Source organism: Lepus europaeus, chromosome 10, assembly GCF_033115175.1.
Source record: "Lepus europaeus isolate LE1 chromosome 10, mLepTim1.pri, whole genome shotgun sequence".
Lineage (NCBI taxonomy): Eukaryota > Metazoa > Chordata > Mammalia > Lagomorpha > Leporidae > Lepus > Lepus europaeus.
In genome coordinates, this window is record NC_084836.1 from 81831547 (window position 1) to 81850807 (window position 19261).

Here is a 19261-nt window from a genome sequence, read left to right on the forward strand (position 1 = left end):
ATCCCCCAATGTCCCCATTCCAGCCAGATCGCTGACTCAAATATTCCTAAATGCCCTCCCATATAGAAACGCCACTATAGCCAACAGGAAGAGTGGTGAGCGGGACTCAGGAGCTGTCCCATGATGGCATCCCAGCCCCAGCCTCTCTCCTGGCTGGTGCATGACTGTGGGTCTGGAACTAGGAGTCCAAATCAGGCTCACTCGAGGGCCCGTGCAAACCCAGACTCTCAAGTCTTCCCCCAGGGGGTTTCTGACTCAATTGGTATGGAGTAGGCCTAGGAGTCTGCATTTCTCACAAGCTCCTGGGAGAAGCTGAGGCTGCTAGCGCAGAACCACTCTGAGCAACACTGCTTTGATGCTCCTGTCATTCTCAGGAGCCGGCTGGAGGCTAAAGGCGCCAGCAGGGGAACAGCCTTCTCTTGGTGTTGGCCAAGTTCAAGGCCGCAGGGGAGAGCATCTGTCTGCACTGGCTCCACAGAGAAGCCATGCAGCAGGCACCATTCTCAGCAGACAGTGGACACAGGGCCCCGAGAGACCCCGCTCTGTGTCTGCAGGGAGGCTGCAGGATGCAGCCCTGGGTGGACTTGTAAGGTGGGCTCTTCTTGCTAGCTTCTTTGTTTCTCCTGCTGCTCCTCTGTGCCTACTCCTATTAGCTACTAACCTGGCAGGTTCTTGGCCTTACAGATGACAGCACTGTCCAGAGAAATCTGGGGTCTCGGTGGGTTTCCCGATGGAGCCCTAGGGATGCTGACTCAGGTTTGGAACACCAGATACTCAAGAGCCCATGTCCCTGCTGGCCAGAGGTGAGGTCATTACTGCATCTGTGGCTCCCACTGAAGACAGTGTAGGCCCTCCGTGAAGACCAGAAACCATTCAACATCAAGTACTATCTTTTTGATCCAATCTGCTTCCTCCCTTGGACACACGGCCTCACTGTTCTGCAGAAAATGGCATTGTTGCAATGGGGCCCAACAGTCGAGCTCAAGCTGAAGTCATTCTCCAGGGACCATTTTTTCCTGGCATATGTGTAACAAAAAAAGGTAAAAAACATCCTTGCCTTTAAAAAAAAAAAAAAACTAATACAAAATGAGCTATTCTTAAGGCTCCAGTCTGCAGTGATACTGTACCATGGTCTAAAAATAATGAGCCACATGGGGGGGTGTGTCCTTTGGTCTTGGCTTTCCTCCTGGGGTTGGGTTGGGGGTGCCATGTTCCTTCTATGGTCTCTGTCATGCCACAGAGCAGCACCTTGAATGGGCATCCCCAGCTAGGAACACACCAGCTGCAGGTCCCTGGCCCTGTGCACTAAGAGAGCATCTTTGCACTGACATCATCATCCGGTTCCCCCTGCCTCTCTTCCTGCATGCTGCAAGCAGCCAAGGGTGGTCTTTATTACCAGGAACCTGAGAAGATGGGCAGACTTAGTGAAAACTGAAAGATCATGGTGCCGTGAAGCTGTCCACCACCAGGTCTGAGGCAGATTCAATGTCCCAATAGAGGGGTCTAGAACGTAACACAATTATTCTTCCCTTGCTGCATGTGGAAATTGCATGGTGTTGACCAAAGAAAGGGAAGAAAGGGGCACGGTGCTTGAAAAGCCTCTAGGGCTCACTCCTGTGTCCCCAGTCTGTGCCCCAAGTTCTCTCCCCAGTGCTTGGCCCCAGGTAGGAAAAAGCGGGGACATGGAGTAGAGGGCAGGGTGAGGAGCAGAGGATGTGCTGACATCGGGCAGAGGATGTCCTCAAACCCGCAGAGCTCCTGACCAGGAAGACGTCTGAGTGCCCACAGCAGGCCTTCAAACTGTCACCAGGTGTGGCCCAAATCCAAGCTTCCCTGGTGACATGTGAAGCCCGAATGTCTCATCTGTTTTATAAAGGTCACAGAACACGTGTGGAGTGATTTCAGTCTGCATCTTTACTGTTCCACTATGGATGACAGTAATTTTCAGCAGGAAGTCTTTGGTCTTTGTGAAAGTTAATTATAAGCAACAACATCATTCAAAAAAAATATTTAGGGGCCAGTGATGTGGTGTAGCAGGTAAAGCCACTGCCTTACAAGTGCCAGCAACCCAAATGGGAACTGGTTCGAGTCTCAGCTGCTCCACTTCCCATCCAGCTCTCTGCTATGGCCTGGGAAAGCAGTAGAAGATGGGCCAAGTCCTTGGGCCCCTGCACCTACATGGGAGACCCCAAAGAAGCTTCTGGCTCCTGATCAGCTCATCTCCAGCTGTTGCAGCCATTAGGGCAGTGAACCAGTGGATGGAAGACCTCTCTCTCTATATATAACTCTACCTATCAAATAAATAAATAAATAAATCTTTTTAAAAATATTTATTTATTTGAAAGGTAGAGTGTGGCGTGGAGGAGGAAGAAGACTGTGTGTGAGAGAGAGAGAGAGAGAGAGAGAGAGAGACCGATCTTCCATCTCCTGGTTCACTCCCCAAATGGCCACAATAGTCAGGGATGGGCCAAGCTGAAGTCAGGAGCCAGGAACTTCATCTGGACCTCCCACATGGGTGACAGAGGCCCAAGCATATGGCCCATAAGGCACATTAGCAGGAAACAGGGCAGCCAAGCCTTGAACCAGCACCCATATGGGGTACTGGTGCTTTACGTGGTGGCTTAACCCACTGAGCCACAATGCTGATCCTGAGATATCATATTTGTCCTGAGGTCCAAGGAGATTCCAGTCCTCTCTTTAAGATTTATTTATTTATTGAAAGAGAGAGAGAGAGAGAGAGAGAGAGAGAGAACACCTTTCATCTGCTTGCTCACTCCCCAAATGACCACAACAAGGAAGGACCAGGCCAGGCTGAAACCAGGAGCCTGGAACTCCATCTGGGTCTCCCACATGGGTGGCAGGGGCCTAAGTCCTTGGGCCATGACCTGCTGCCTTCTTAGGTACATTATCTGGGAGCTGGATGGGCAGTAGAGTACCAGATGAGAACACAGTCTCTGATTTGGGATGCAGGCATTCTAAGCAGTGGCTTGACCCGCTGTGCCGCAAGGCCTACCCGATCCCACCATTCTGCTTTCTTGGCTGTCCCACCAGACTTGGGTGGCCAAAGTAGAAACAGCAGTGGATTGGAGGTGTGGGTTTGAGATTCACATCTATTTTGATTGTGGGGGGTGGGAGTGGGGGTGGAGGGTTGGTCAGCAGGTGATTGAATTTGGCCAATGGTCAGCCGTCGTCTGTGGGAAATGAAATACTATTTTCTCCTTCCTCCTTCACAGAACTGTCCCCACCACCGCATGAAAGCAGCTGAGGCCGAGAACACCTGATTAAGAATATACAACACACCATGCCCGAATGAGCTTTGCCTGCCTTGTTTCATTTATTTCTTCCCCAAAGCCTCTATTTCAGGCACCACCACTTCCCCTTGTCCCATAAAAGCTCAAACAAATCAAGAAGTATCTTTATGGACATGCCCAGCAAGTGGTTGGATCAGAATTCAAATATTCTGATTCCAAAGTTCTTTCTTTAAGTCTGTAGAAATACCTTGAAAACAAGGTCAACTTCTTCCTGAACTAGAAATGCTCATTTAAACAACATCTTGGGGCCGGCCCTGTGGCACAATGGGTAAAGCTGCCGCCTGCGGCACTGGAATCCCATATGGGCACCAGTTCGAGTCCCATCTGCTCCACTTCCTTTCCGGTTTCCTTCTAATTCACCTGGGAAAGCAGAAGATAGCCAAATACTTGGGCCCTCTATAGGAGCAAAAGAAGCTCCTAGCTCCTGGCTTTGGATTGGCCCAGTTCCATCCATTGCATCCATTTGTGGAGTGAACCAGTATATGGAAGACCTCTCTCTCTCCCCTCCAACTCTGTCTTTCAAATACATAAATAAATAAATAAGTCTTTTTAGAAAATGACATCCCCTGCATCTGCATTGTCAGTATGTGCAAGGTTTCATTCAAGTGGGATTTTCCAAGTATCGTAATGTTAGCCTTAATCACAAATCAACTGTCTGAAAAATGCTTACTTGCTCATTTTTATTCATTTGAAAGGCAGAGTGACAGAGAAAGAGAGAAAGAAAGACAGAGATCTTCCATCAGCTGCTTCACTCCCCACATGCCTGCAACAACCAGGACTGGGTCAGGCGAAAGCCAGGAGCCAGGAGCTCCATCTGGGTGTCCCATATGGGTGGCAGGAACCCACGTATTCGAGTCATCATTTTCTGTCTCCCAGTCCCATAAGCAGACAGCTGTGTCTGAAGCTGAGAAGGCGGGACCTAAATGGGCACCTGGATATGGCAGTATGTAGGCATCCCAAGCATCAGCTTAACCTGTCATGTCTCGATGCTTGCCCCTTCCTCATTTTAATGCAGAGATTTTCATGGAAAATTTCCCAAAGTAATGATGTTCTTTTGTGCTGTCTTGAATACACCTGGGCCACCATTTGAGATTTCTACAGTAACCCAAGATACTAGTGAGTATCAGGCATGGAAGTGAGACAACGGGGCGATATTCTCAAGAACTGTGACGTGGGCACAGCAGCCCCAAAGAGCCGCTCAGTGTGCAGATGAGTTTTCCCAGCCTACTTTTTTTCTGAGTATTTTCCCAGAGAAAAATTCAAATATGCAGAAAAGTTGAAAAAAGTTATCCACCAAATAAATTCAACTGTAAGATTGTAAAATGCTTGTTTAATCACACACCTATCTATCTACCCATCCATCAACCTGCTTCTCAAAAAACACAAATGACAGACGTCAGCACACTTTGCCCTGAATAGTACAGCGTGCATATCACATCAATAGTTGTTTATGGTATTTTTCTGTTGAGAAACAATTTAAAAACATAGGATGAAATGCATAGATCCATGAACTGAACATTTACTATGTTCTGACAAATGACTATGCCTGTGGGACCCAAAGCCCTACCAAGGTGCAAAGCATTACAAGGCTCTACAAAGTTCCCCAGGCCTCTTCCTAGTCAGCCGTACTAACATTCTCTAGGAAGCCTACTTCCTACATGTTTTCTTTCTTCACCTCCTACCCCAACCCACTGTAGTCAACTACTGCTATTTTAAAGATTTATTAATTTGAAAGTGAGAGAGAGAAAGAGAATGACAATGACAATCTTCCATCCACTGGTTCACTCCCCAGATGGCTGCAAGGGCCATGGCTGAGCCAGGCCAAAGCCAGGAGCCAGGAACTTCATCTGGATCTCCTGCATGGGTGGCAGGGGCCCAAACACTTGGGCCATCTTTCACTGTCTTCCAAGGCCATTAGCACAGAGCTGGATCTGAAGTGGAGCAGCCAGGACTCAAACCTGAGCTCCTATGAGATGCCGGTATCACAGGTGGTGGCTTCACCTGCTACATCACAATGCTGGCCGTATCAACCATCATTTTACAAGCGTCATAAACTTTGGTAATAATCTGTGACCTCACCCATAATTATCTGGGTGGGATCCTGAGCATAATTCCACGGCTACCTTCAGAAAAACGCCTGTGCCTCAGCATGGTCTTTCCCCTAAGAAGGATTCAGAGCATCTGAAAATGGTCAGCGCTCCTTAATTCACATCCAGGGAGTGCTACTGGAGTCCTACAGAGCTTCAAGATCCAGTGCTGCTCTATTAAAGAATAGAATTTCCACAAGAGTTAACATTTCTGTGTGCTTTGGTGTGTCAAGTTATCACCACGGGGTGTTGGGAAATGTTTTCAATCAGCAATAATCGTACCTCAGAAAACCTCACTGGCTAGGAATACTGCCACCCTACAAAGCTTGCATGCCAGCAATTCAGTTGAAGAACTGAATTGGGCAGGAAGATAATGGCTCACTCAACCTTTTGGAGTTGTGGTGCTGCAATGGCCATATCCCATGATGTCGGGACATTCTATATTAAATGATGACTGTCACATGTTTAGATGTCAAGACATTTGCACGCTGGCAATTACACCTTGAGATCCACATGTTACAATACGAGGGCATTTGCATATTGAGACACTGAGCTAGTCACACGTTCTGATGCCTTGAAATTTGCATGTTGATGCACTGGCATGTGGAGATGTTGAGACACTCACGGGTTCCGATGTTGATGTTGTCACAGCCACATGTTAAGATGTTGGGACACCTGCTCGCTGAAGTTTTGAAATATTGCCAGGTCCAGATGTTGAGGCACTGGCAGCTTCAGATGTTGAGTTTTTTTGCATGACAAATAGAGACATCACAGGATGAGCTGAGACATTCACATGTGGAGATGCTACAACCTCTCATTGGCACATCTGCCTTCACACGCCAGATGATGATTTCAACCACATCCCCAGTATGAATACTGATCCCTTCTCAGGAATATCTGCCAAATGCTTCTGCACACACGCCTTCCTCTGTAGCAAAGAGTGGTGGATGCCTATGGCTTCCTACAGGGTCTGCCTCCTTGCCACCAGGAGGATGCTGGGCCCCTTTAGGGGCAGGCCAGGAATACCAGGGAGGTAAACCCCAGGTGCGACCTCCAAACAACACGGGATGGGATTTAAGGGATAAATATCCCAGCTTCCTCACCCCTCAGTGGCTGCACAGAGCTTTTTGTTTTGTTTTGTTTTTTTTGTTTTTTGGTTTTTTTTTTTTGAGAGGCATAGTGGACAGTGAGAGAGAGAGAGACAGAGAGAAAGGTCTTCCTTTTCCGTTGGTTCACCCCCCAATGGCTGCTGTGGCCGGCACACTGTGCTGATCCGAAGCCAGGAGCCAAGTGCTTCCTCCTGGTCTCCCAGGACTTGGGCCATTCTCCACTGCACTCCCGGGCCACAGCAGAGACCTGGACTGGAAGAGGAGCAACCGGGACAGAATCCGGCGCCCCAAGCGGGACTAGAACCCAGGGTGCCGGCAACGCAGGTGGAGGATTGACCTATTGAACTGTGGCCCCAGCCCAGAGTTTTTTTTTTTTTTTTTGATATTTGTTGATTTATTTGAAAGGCAGAGAAAGAAGGAGAGACAGATTTCACTCCCAAAATGGCTGCAATGGTTGAGGCTGGGCCAGGTGAAAACCAGAAGCCTGGAACTCCTTCCGGTCTGCTAGGTGGGTGGCAAGAGTCCAGGCACTCTGGCCAACTTCTGTTACTTTCCCAGGCACAACAGCAGGGACATGAATTGGAAGTGGAGCAGCCGAGACTCAAAGCAGCCATGTGGGATGCCGGTGGGTTCTGGTGTTGACTTAACCTAAAGTGCTGCAGCACATGTTGAGAGTTCTACGCTGGGACCGAGCCCTAATTATCCCCCGTGTGGTGGCAATGTCCCTTACTGGAGTTCCCTGGGACCACCTCCCAAATAATTTATTTGTACCCAAATCCCTGTCTGAACTCAAACTAAGCCATCTCCAAAGCATCAGCCCGTCTCCAAGCAGCCAGAAAACAGCATAAGGACCTCGCTCCTGGCTAGAGGGGATGTGTTCCTTCTCCAGGGCTGGGCTGCCAGCTACCCTGCATTGGAGGTGGCAGCCTGCTCCTGGAGGGGCAGGGTCACTGGGGTGCCAGAATCTACCCAGGGGCCTCCTACTTGGCCATCTCCCTTCCTGGACCTGCAGATGCTCATCTCCCTTGCCTCTGCTCCCCTCATACCCCATGGGGATCTGCAGGGGCCTCTTCTCACCATCTGAACCCAAATGACCTTGTGAGTGCTGACAGCATGTAGCAACTATCTTTGTGGGGAAGCACAAGGTGCCAGCAAAGCTACAGGTGGTTCACAGCAAATGTCTCCTGGACACTCTGGGTTAGCATAAGTAAAGGATGCTTGGGAGGCGGAGGAATCTCAGAACAGGAGCAATTTGAAAGAGGAAGAATTCTTGAAACCATGTATCAAGAAAGACACAAGTGGGGGCCAGCGCTGCAGAACAGGAGACTAAGCTTCCACCTATGGCATTCCATATGGGCCCCGGTTCAAGTCCTGGCTGCTCCACTTCTGATCCAGCTCTCTGCTATGGCCTGGGAAGGCAGTATAAGATGGCCCAAGTCTTTGGGCCCTTTTGCCCACGTGGGAGACCTGGGAGAAGCTCCTGGCTTCAAATCAGCCCATCTCTGGCCATTGCGGCCAATTGGGAAATGAACTGGCAGATGGAAGACCTCTCTCTCTCTCTCTCTCTCTGCCTCTCAAATAAGTAAATAAATAAATCTTAAAAAAAAAAAAAACTAAGATAGAAAGGCGCAGCCACTGTGGAAAACACTTTGGAAGCTCTTCAGTTAAGTTTTAAACACGGGTTCCATTTATTCTCACAATTCTACCCCTGGGTTTATTACATTCAGGTGTTCAAACAAAACATGTGGCCAAATGGTCATGTAACACCTGGCAGAAACACCCACTGCCCATAGCTGGATGGATGGATAAGCAAAATGTGGCACAGCCACACAGTGGACTGTTACTCAGTCATGAAAACGCATGCAGTATTGACATGTGATGGAGCACTGAATTAACCTTGAGAAAAGTTGTAATGAAATAAGCCAGACATAAAAGACCATCTGTTGTATGATTCCATTCATACAAAACTGCCAGACAGGCAGTTCTGTAGAGATGGGGCACAGTGGGATGTTTGACGGGGTCTAGGAGGAGGAGACAGGGAAGTCACTGAGAATGAGGGGACCCTTGGGAGGATGAAGATCTGGACTGGACAGAGGTGAGGGGCACCCAGCAACACAAACCCACCACACGCCACGAACTCCACATCCTAGAATGGGTAGGTGGCCAGTTTTGCGTTACACGTATTTTATCACAATTTAATTTTAAAAAGGAAATTAAAAGTCTGTGAAATTGGATACCTTGGGGTTTCTTAAGCATCCCTAGGCACTTTTAGGGGCCAGAAGTGGCCTCTGAGATGAGCCAGTCTACAGTCCCACTCAAAAGCTCAAAACAGATGCAGAGTGGCGAGTGAGGTGGTCAGGATGGCAAGGGACATCAAGAGGAGCCATTTCTCCTGCTGGAGGCCTGGGGACACGTCCTCTGGGACATGTCACCAGAGATGACGTGACAGTGGTTGAAAGGTCATGGAGCTGCCCGGGGCCCCCATGTGGTTTAGTAGGACCTGCTCCAAAGCTAGCATTCCAAGGTCACACACCTACCTCCCTGCGGGCCCATCACCTGCTTCACCCTGCAGGCATCTGAGGTCATGGGCTACAGTCTGGATTATTGACAGAAAAATACTATGGGGGCAGTGCTGTGACACAGCCGGTAAAGCCGCCACCTGAAGAGCCAGCATCCCATTTGGGCGCCTGTTCGAGTCCCAGCTGCTCTACTTCCAATCCAGCTCTCTGCTATGGCCTGGGAAAGCAGTAGAAGATGACCCAAGTCCTTGGGCCTCTGCACCCACATAGGAGACTGGAGGAAGCTCCTGGTTCCTGGCTTTGGATCAGCGCAGCTCTGGCCATTGCAACCAACTGGGGAGTGAACCAGCAGATGGAAGACCTCTCTCTCTCTCTCTCTCTCTTTCTCTCTCTCTCTCTCTGTGTAACTCTTTCAAATAAATAAATAAAGCTTTCACACACACAAAAATAAAAATACTAAGTAAAACTGTCATACCTGGAATCTTCGGCAGTGCCAACAACGTAAACTCCATCAAAGTGATGACACATCGCTGCCCTGGTAACTCACAGCTGGGCTAGGAGAGTAGATGTAGACCTGCCATGGTGGTTATGGAACTAGAAACCACAAGTGATGAGTGATGGCTACAAAGTAAAAGAGTTGGGGTCTACTTAAACTCAACATCAAGGTAACTGGCATGGTCAGTTGGCAAAACCCAGGTTTAGAAGAGGTGGCTGGACTCCGGTTCCCAACCTGCCAGTCTCTGGAGGGTTGGCTGGAGTGTCTGCATGGCTTTGCCGATTAGGCCAAGTATGAGCAGCCACTGCCGGCTGAAGCCTATCACCCCAAGATAGGAACCACCCGGATACAGACAGCAGGTATGTATGCATCTCCTGTCTCAGCACAGTCAACGACTTTCCAAGTAAAATCCAGCACAAACTAACAAAGAAATGACACATTTGGCCACTGGCAAGTGTAAAAGTTCTGTGTATCCAAAACCACCAAGCAGGTAAGACTCCAGTTGGAGAGCCCACATCCTGTATCGAACCAGCAGAGTAGGATTCCTGGCTCTGCTCCCAATCCAGCTTCCCACTAATGCACACCACGGAAGGCAGCAGACGGTGGCTCAGTCTGGCCCCTGCTGCCCATCATCAGACCACAGATATTAAATAGGTGGACAGGGCAAAGTACGGATGGCAACACAGAGCCATGGGAAGTCACACCTGCTGCTGCTCAGAGGATAAGGTTGTGAGCGCAGTCATGCCAGAGGGCAACTTGGTAGAATCTGTAACAGCTGAGTTTCCCCAGACTATATCTCATTACTCAGTCATTCGGCTGCTGGAGAAATCTGTGTGACCAGAGAAAGGTTGGGTGGAAGGGGAGTACTGTCATAGTAGAACCCTGCAAACAGCCAAAATGCCTCCAAAAAAAGCAGCTAACCCAACTGTGATACGGTCACACGGCAGGATTCAATGAGAGCCCCACGCATCAACACAGGCAAATCCCACAAACGCAGTGTCCCCAGAGTGAGGACACGCACATGGTGCAGAGTCATGGATGCCACGTTTAGAAGCAGACAGCTACCCTCGCGTTATCTGTGGATACACGCATGTGTAGAAAGGCATCCACACCTGCATGGGAAGCACAATAGATAATAGCTGCTCCGGAGAGGCAGGGAACAAAATGCACCTGCGAGCAGCCAAACGTCTGCAAGGGACCTCAAAACATGTTTGCAAATACATTGTCTTAGGTGGGTGATGGGTATGTGGATATTCGTTACATTATTCCCAATGTGTTTTTACATCTGGAATAGTTTGAGATGTTTTTAAAATGTGTAATAGTTTGCTATAATGTTTTAAAATTAGGAGGTGACATATGCTTCAGGCAGGAGGGCTGGCAGAGGATTTACCTCACTGGGAATGCCTGGCAGGTGGGAGAGTTTGGTCTTAACCCCAGGCATTGCTAACCTGGGGTCTATAGACCCCACCCCCATGTGTTTATGGATAAAATTTCTGGAATCAGGGGAGTGAAATGAGCCACACAGATACATTGATATCCATTTACTCGCGTCCAACTGAAACGGAGCACTTCTTTCTGATAGGATGTAGGCAGTACATCACAGAGTCTTAGTAATTTCTAGGGCTTGATCACCAATAGCGCTGGGTGTCTTCCAGCCCATTACAATGTGGCAGACATCTCAGCATCCATTTATGCTCACCAACAATTCAAAATGACAGACGTTATTGGGCTCTCCACCAATAACATTATACATGTGCTAATAGAGAAGCACGCGGATCACTCCTCCAGGGAGTCGTGTATCCACAACACTGACAACTGTCTTTCAGCATAATTGGAATACTCCATGGCTATATATCTTATCCTGTGCGTTTCAAACAAAATTCTCCACCAGACTGCCAAGGGATTAAGGACTCTGAAGAAGGGGAGGGGCCAGGGACACCTGCAGGGTCAGGGTGATGGCTGCCCAATTCCCACGGCTCCAGGTTGGGGGGCCAGAGACAAGAATCAAATCTCCACTTAAGGAGAGAAGAGAAGTGGTGCAGGTTTATAATTTAATAGACATAGTGTGCAGAACCCAGGGACAAGGGTGGGATATTTCCAAAAGTTCCATCCTTCTTACCCTGTCTGCTTACTGAATTTCAATCAGGGGCCACCTGGTGGAGTGTTCTGAACTCAGGCATAAATTTAACCTAAGAGCTGAACTGGTGGATAAAAGTCTCCCCAAGGGCCCTCCCACACAGAGCAGGAAGTGCAGTGAATGAAGGCTGCAACTTGCAACACTGCAACTTGCAATGAAGGTGCAACTCAGTGAGGACTGCAATACACACACCTTCCTCCCTCCAGGCCAGGCGGCCCTGGGGCATGGCCCTAAGCCCTGGGATGTCTGAGCAGTCACAAAGATGCCCAGATGGAAGGGAATGCGATTGCTTCCAGCAGGAAGCACCTTCTCTGCAGCCAAGAGCCCATCAAGAAGGGGAGCTGGAGCTGGCGTTTTTGCTCCATAAGGAACAGACTGCAGGGTTTCTCCACCTTGAAGCTGCCCCTAGAAGAAGTGGCTTATCTGAGGAGTGAGGCTGGCGAGAACCTGGCATGCAGTGGGTGAATTTCCATGAAGTCACATTTATAGTTCATTTCCCAGGTGCTAAACATGCTTCGAGATGTGTTATGAAAAAATCGCTATGACTGAGGTCTAATTCGTTCAGCTTTTTAAAGTGCAGGATCCCACTACAGCCTCTGCGGGGTCCACCTCTCCCACACCTGGCTCCTACATGATTACCAGGGTGCTTTCTGCTCCTACAGCTTAGTTGACATTTTCCAGACTTTATGCAAATGGGATCAAACACTATGGACCCTTTTGTGTTTGACATTTTCATTTGGCATGGTGTTTTAAGGTGCTTTGTGTTTTTCCATGATTGATTTGTTCCTTTATTACTAACCAGCATTCTTCTGCATGGCATGTACGTATCCCAGTTTATTTCCCCATTCACCAGCAGGTGGGCATCTGGGTTTTGTCCTATTTGGGGCTGTTATGAACAACACCACACTGAAAACTCGTATGTATGTATTTCCGTGACCTTCAATTTCCATTGCTCTTTTATAGATACCACAAGGTGGAATTGCTGGCTCATATGGTAAGTGAATGTTTATCTTACAAGAAACTCCAAACTACTTTCCAAAATGACTGTGCCATTTTTGAATTCCATCAGCCACACACTACAGGTCTAGTTTCTCCAGATCCTTGCCAACACTTGGTGTTGTCGGCTTTTACATTGTAGCCATTCCAGAGCAGAGTAGTGCTGTCATTTCCTACTGCCCACTGATGCTGAACGTCCTTCCCTGAGCTCACAAGGTCATCCACCTTTATTAGTGCTAAGGGATCCTCTCAGAGGGCCCTTGCCCTTGTCTCCAGGCTCCTCTTCCACCTCCCTGTGTTGAAGCAGATTTAAGATGCAAACCTTTCACAGACCATGTCTTTATAGTGCTTTATAGTGCTTGCATCTCTAGCACAGAATCTGGTACACAGTAGGTACTCAATAAATGTCTCTTGGGGGGAAAAAAGTAAATTCCGGTTGATCCTAGATGTAATCTAGATGTTTTTGGAAGTGACTAAAAAGTGCTAGCCAGTAGGTTTCTCTACTGAATAGCTCCAGCCTGCTCACTGGTTTTAATTTCTGTGATTAATTCTCTCCCTTCACATTACCTTGCCCCTTGCCTGCACATGACTGACCTTCCACATGAGGGATTTCAATCTACTCTGGGCTTGCTGAGCTGCTAACAGATGCGTTTGCTTTTACATGAAATTCACTGTGTATGTGAAAGCACAGACTCGCGTGAAGGCCTTAAAAACTTTGAAAGATGACAGTGGAGACTGATGGCACTGGAGACCCTGGCATCCCGTACCAGAGTGAGCTCAGGTCTGGCTCCAGTTCTGATTCCAGCTCCCTGCTTGTGTTCACCCTGAGAGGCAGCAGCTGATGGTCCAAAGACTTGAGTCCCTGCCACTCACGTGGGAGACTAAGGTTCACAGTTCCTGGTTCCTGGCAAATGACTGGTCCTACTCTGACTGTTGAGGGCATTTGAAGCATGAACCAACAGATGGAAGATTTCTCTCTTGCTCTCTCACTCTCTCCCTCTTTCAAATAAAATGATTGTTTTCTTATTTAAGATGTAGAATTAGAGAGAGAGGGAGAGACAGAGACAAAAGTCTTCCACCCATGGTGCAAATAGTTACAACAGCCAGAGCTGGGCCAATCAGAAGCCAGGAGCCAAGAGATTCTTCCAGGTCTCCCATGCAGGTTCAGGGACCCAAGCACTTGGGCCATCTTCCACTGCTTTCCCAGTCATAGCAGAGAGCTGAATTGGAAGTGGAACAGCTGGAACTCCAACCAGCACCCATATGGGATGCCGACACTGCAGGTGCCAGCTTTTACCCACTATGCCACAGCGCCGGCCCCTGTGTGGGTTGTTTTAAGAATTAAAAGGTAGGTGTAGCAGCTCTCCACACATCACAGAAGTCTCTAGAAAGTGCTGGTTTCCTAGGCTCCGTGTCACACTACTGGTGCCTGTGCAGGTCTCTTTCAGTAACTGATACGCTGTCCCCCAGCTGCTGTGAACACTGGCATTAAAGCTGGGACTCTATGTAGAACCACCTTTACTCAACAGAGCCTCTTGCAAGGCCATACCCTCCACCCTCCCCTCAGGGACACTGAATGCCCATTGGTAGAACAACAGAAGCTAAGGCCCTTCTCTCAAGAAGAGAGTTTGGGCCAGCACTGTGGCACAGCGGGGTAAGCCACTACTCGTGAAAAGAGCAGCCAGTCTGAGTGCTGGCCTGAGTTTCAGCTCCTACACTTTGATCCAGCTCCCTGCTAATGCACCCGGGAAAGCAGCAGCAGATGATGCAAGTGCTTGGGCTCCTGCCACACACATGAGAGAGCCAGATGGAGTTCTGGGCTCCTGGCCTCAATCTGGCCAAGTCCCAGTCATTACAGCCATCTGAGAAATGAACCAGCAGATGGAAGATCTCCCTCTCCCTCTCCCTCTCCCTGTCTCTCTCTCTCTCTTTCTTCTTCTCCTCCTCCTCCCCCTCTCCCTCCTCCTCCTCCTCCTCCTCCTCCTTCTTCTTCTCTTTCCCCCTCTCTCTGTAACTCTGCCTTTAAACTGTGACGCGGAGATGACAAAAAAGGAGTGGCCTTCCCCATGGGAAACATGGGCAGGAGGGGGAGAGGACGCCCGCAGTCCCATGATCACACTCAGCAGAGCAGCTCAGAGAGAGGCCTGCAGGGCCAGAGTCAGGTTTCCAGGGAAGACTGAGCTGAGGTGTGAGGTGGGGAAAGCATCTCTCCCAACACCCTCCCAGGGTACTCTCTGCACCTGGGCCATGGACAAGCATCACAAACAAGGCAGCCAAATGCCAAAGGCCAGAAGCACAGAAGGAAGGCAATGCCAAGGAGCAAGGGATGCTGGGGGGCTGGGTCGGGGGAAAGGGAAGGGCATTGCCGCACGTAAAACCCATGGGAGGAGCTTGAGGCAAGCAGTATGTCTGCACGTATTGCTGAAGGTCTACATCAAATGCCAGTGGGGCCAGGACAAGGGGAGGGGGCAGTCCAGCCTGCAGTTTTACTTCTTCTTGAAACTCTCCAAGCTGAAGAGAAAGTGAGCAAAGTCTGCACCCCACACTGACTCACAACCCAAGTAACTCACGGAAATGTTGTCCAAAAAAATCTCTTCTTTTGAAACCGTCAGTCAATCTCATTCTCCCAACAAAGGACAAACAGGAAAAACAGTATCCATCCAAATAATGGCCCTCCCAATCAAGTCATCTACATTACATCATCTCCCATACTTGTACCCATCAACTAGTAATGGCTCTCTGGAGTTCAGGCGTGAGAAAGACGCTATGATTGATTACTGATGTCTGGAACACACAGAGGAGGGGAGGTGACAGCATGTATGCCAAGTACTTAGTCCTTTTTGTTTTCAAACTTCTAATGAATTAAAATACTAAATAGTTAAATCAAATTATTCACATATGCCCTTAACGTTTTCTAAATACATAAATAATCATGACAAAAGCAAAGGTAGAGAGAAAAGGAAGGAAGAGAATGAAAAGAGAGGACAGGAGAGAAGAAATTAAGGAAAGAAAAGTAAATTCAGACAGAAATAAATTTGTAAAAGTAATTTTGCAAAGTAACTTTGATCTGTTCTGCCAAATTCTATTTTAATCAAATGCCCTTTTACCAACTACAGAAAATTAAATTTTGCATCAGAAAAGTATTTACCATTTGTCATTTATAAACTCCCCAGCTGTGAATTGAATTCCTTATAAATAGCAGAGCTAGTAACTCGCAGTAATCCCTGGCTTACAGTAGGGCGACAGCAGCCAAGAACTTCTCTGCACCATTTTCTCCAAGACTCCCAGAGACCTCCAACGGGGCTCACGCTCTCAAGACTGCTCCTTATCCTGCTGGATCCGTAGTTGAGCGTGTCATTTACAGGGATTAGTCAGGGCCATCAATGAGACAACGGCTGCAGCTAAGAGCTTCAGGACATATGCCTCATGGGTGGTAAATTGTGTAGACAAAACAGCTACCAAAGAGAATCAAAGGATGACAAAAGTCAGAGTCCAGAATGCCAGACATGCAGATTTCAGATGCTCCTTAACTTATAAAGGGGTTGCATCCCAATAAACTCATCAAAATTGAAAATAGCATTGAGTCAAACCTGTATAGAATACATTCAACCCACAGAACATCACAGCATACCTTAAACGTGGTCTAACCCTAAACCTGTGACTATTCCATGTAACTTACAGAATACTTTACTGAAGGTGAGAAGGAGGATGGTTGTATGGGGATGATTTCACATCCATCATAAAGTTGAAAAACCCCAAGTCAATGCACCCTAAGTCAGGAACCATTTGTACTTGGTAGTGGTTCAGCCTGAATTTAGGTTCACTATTCACCCGAATAGTGGTTCACCAGAAGCAGCAATTAAGACAAAGATCCAAGGCAAGTAGTTAAATGCAAGATGAAAGAGACACCAGCAGTGAGGATGTAGGACAGGGAAGAAGGGATCCAAAAAGGGAATCAGTTAGATGCCAGTTACTGCAGTGGGGCACTAACGTTGAATACTGCTGGGAATTCTCGAAAAACGTGTAGGACACGCACCTCGCCGTCAGCCCACCCAATCGGTTAGGGATGTGGGGTATTTCCACACTGGCTGGCACCAGCTCCCAGTTGCAAACTATTTCCAGGGGCGAGCACTGCCCCCTTGGAAAATGAGCTTGGGCAAGGCTCACTTAAGTAATAAGGCCTGAGATGAGCTGGGCACGGCACCGACAGTATCTCAGACAGGGGCCAATCCCTGTGGCTGGTGGAAAGAGACACAAGAACAGTGTGGCTGACTGTGAACCTAAGGCACAGACCTAGGGAAGTCAGGCAAGGAGAGAGACCATGGCATGGAACAGAGATGCTGCAGGACCTGCTGTTGACGTGGAGTCAACACAAGTGGTGGGCTTGTTCTTATGGCTTAGGAAAGGACTTCTGGGAGAAGCGACTTAGGAAACTGCTTCTTGGAAAGAGGGTCTCCGGATTCACCAAATGTGCATTTCTCAGCGAGGCACTGGGCGTGCCTAGGCAGACAAGAGGTGCCAGAACACTTGTCCTTAGAGAAATGCATGTTGTAGGAGGAAATGAGGATGGGTAATGCAAGCAGACAAATTCCATACTAAGCAGAAAGTGCTTGGTGCCACGTGACAGGGCAACGGGAAGGGGCTGTGCCTTTCCCAAGGAGAAATCACTCCTGGCTGGCTGATCTTCGAGGGGGGGTATCTGAGAAGCAGGTCACATATGGGGGAGATTTTGAGCAGAACAGATGGAGAGGAAGGGAGGCCATTCTAAGAGTGGCGCGTGAAACAAGACTTCAGTAGGAGGCAAGGATGGGACTGATGAACTCACGACATAGCAAGTATTCAGTGTAGACCCCCTTGCACTCCTGGGGCTGTCCAGGGGAGAGGAAGAGATACTGCACAGGTGAGCTGGGGTCTTGGGGAGGGTCTCAGTGCCAAGCAGAGGAGGAGCTCGGCATGTGGGAAGGCAGAGGTACAGCATCCTGCCAGACTGGCAGTAAGGCCACTCTGCCAGCCTATGGGGTACTGACAGGCTTCGGCAGCCATGGTTGGGGTGGCAGCATGCTAACAGCAAGGAGAAGATGCATGGAGGAGATAAAAAAAATTGCCAGCAAGAAAGAACAGTCTATATCTGTTCACAGCAGAACTTCCGGCCATTATGGAAGTGTGCTATTGCTGTATTGTCCAATACAACAAGAGTTTGCCTTTTGTTATCCATCAACTGATCCTGTAGATAAAACTGTGTTTGCACTTGTGGGAGAGAATCCGAGGCACTAACGTGAGAGAGGGCAGTGAGAGGGCACAGAACCTTCCAATCACAGGGGACTCTCCAGCCCTGGAAGCAGTGTGCTATCCCCTGGAGGCCCGTCTGCAGTGTGAAATGCCTTTTGCCAGCCCTTAAAGAATGTCCAAAGTACCACAACGTGAAACTGAACCCCGCATCCCTACAACAAGGAGCCTTTGGTCTCCAGCAGAGTCCAAACGGATGTCCCCTGGGGGGCGAGGGCAGGGAGCACCATCCATCAGCACCTCGTTGTGACCTGCAGAGGAGCTGTCTGCCATTCACCGGCAGCCTGGCTGCAGAACACAAGCCAAGGATGGAGCAGCTCTTGATGGAAGGCAAGTGCAACATTCTGTGCCGCAACAGACTTCTACGGGCAGGACCAGGGCGGGCCAGAGCTGAGCTGCACACGCTGTGTGTAGTCTGACAGCTTCACAGACATTATCGCCTGTCCCTGCACAACAGCTGTGCAGAGCCGAGCTGGTCTCACCATGCTCAACAGGCAGATGCCACGGCTGAGGCTTAGCCACAACTGACCTAAAGTCCACTGCCTCTAAGAGAGGGGCGGGCAGGGGCCTCAAACACAGATGCCACTGGCCTCCGATGCCACCTCTTCCACCACACCAGGCACCTCCTCACACACAGCATTTTTGATTTCTGCAACGTCATTTGTTCAGCCATCACCCTGTACTCGGTCTTAACAGGCAAAGCTGGACTCTATTCCAGCTTATTTTATAAACTGGTGACTCATGAAGATTAATTTTATAAGATGCCAACCTGTATTGGTGCCTTGTTTTGTTTTTTATTTATTGATAAGCTTTATTTTCTAGAGTTGCTTCAGGTTTACAGAAAAGCTGAACAGATCACACAGAGTTCCCCAGAGGTACCCTAGCCTCAATTTCCCCTGCTGTTAACATCTTGCATCGGTGGGGCCCTTTTGTAATAATGGATCACTCAGTGTTCATACGTTGTTATTAACCAAGGCCCCCAGTTCATATTACAGCTCACCCTTGATGTTGTACATTCTGGGGGTCTGGATAGATGCACAGTGTCAGGTAGCTTCCATCACACACAGTATTCACACATGACAGCCGCACAATCCAGCAAACCCTCTGGGATCCACCTATTGGTACCTCCATTCCTCCAGCCTCTGAGATGCCAGACAACCACCACTCTTTTCACTGTTAAGTTCCTAAATGAACTAGTTGCATCAAAATCCTGGCCCAAGTCTTTTTTTTAGGAAACACAAACCAATCCAAGACCAAGCCATTATAGATGCAAAGTTATAACCCAGTCTATAGGTATAGAAATTGAGGTTTTAGGATGTC

At 48.6% G+C, this 19261-nt stretch overlaps 1 protein-coding gene and 1 pseudogene across 1 annotated transcript in view; both read right to left on the minus strand.

Moving 5' to 3' along the window:
• SLC24A3 (solute carrier family 24 member 3) overlaps nucleotides 1-19261 on the minus strand; it is a 524237-nt gene that overhangs the window by 375125 nt on the left and 129851 nt on the right. The window lies entirely within an intron of this gene.
• LOC133769317 (U4 spliceosomal RNA) lies at nucleotides 5574-5725 on the minus strand (annotated as a pseudogene).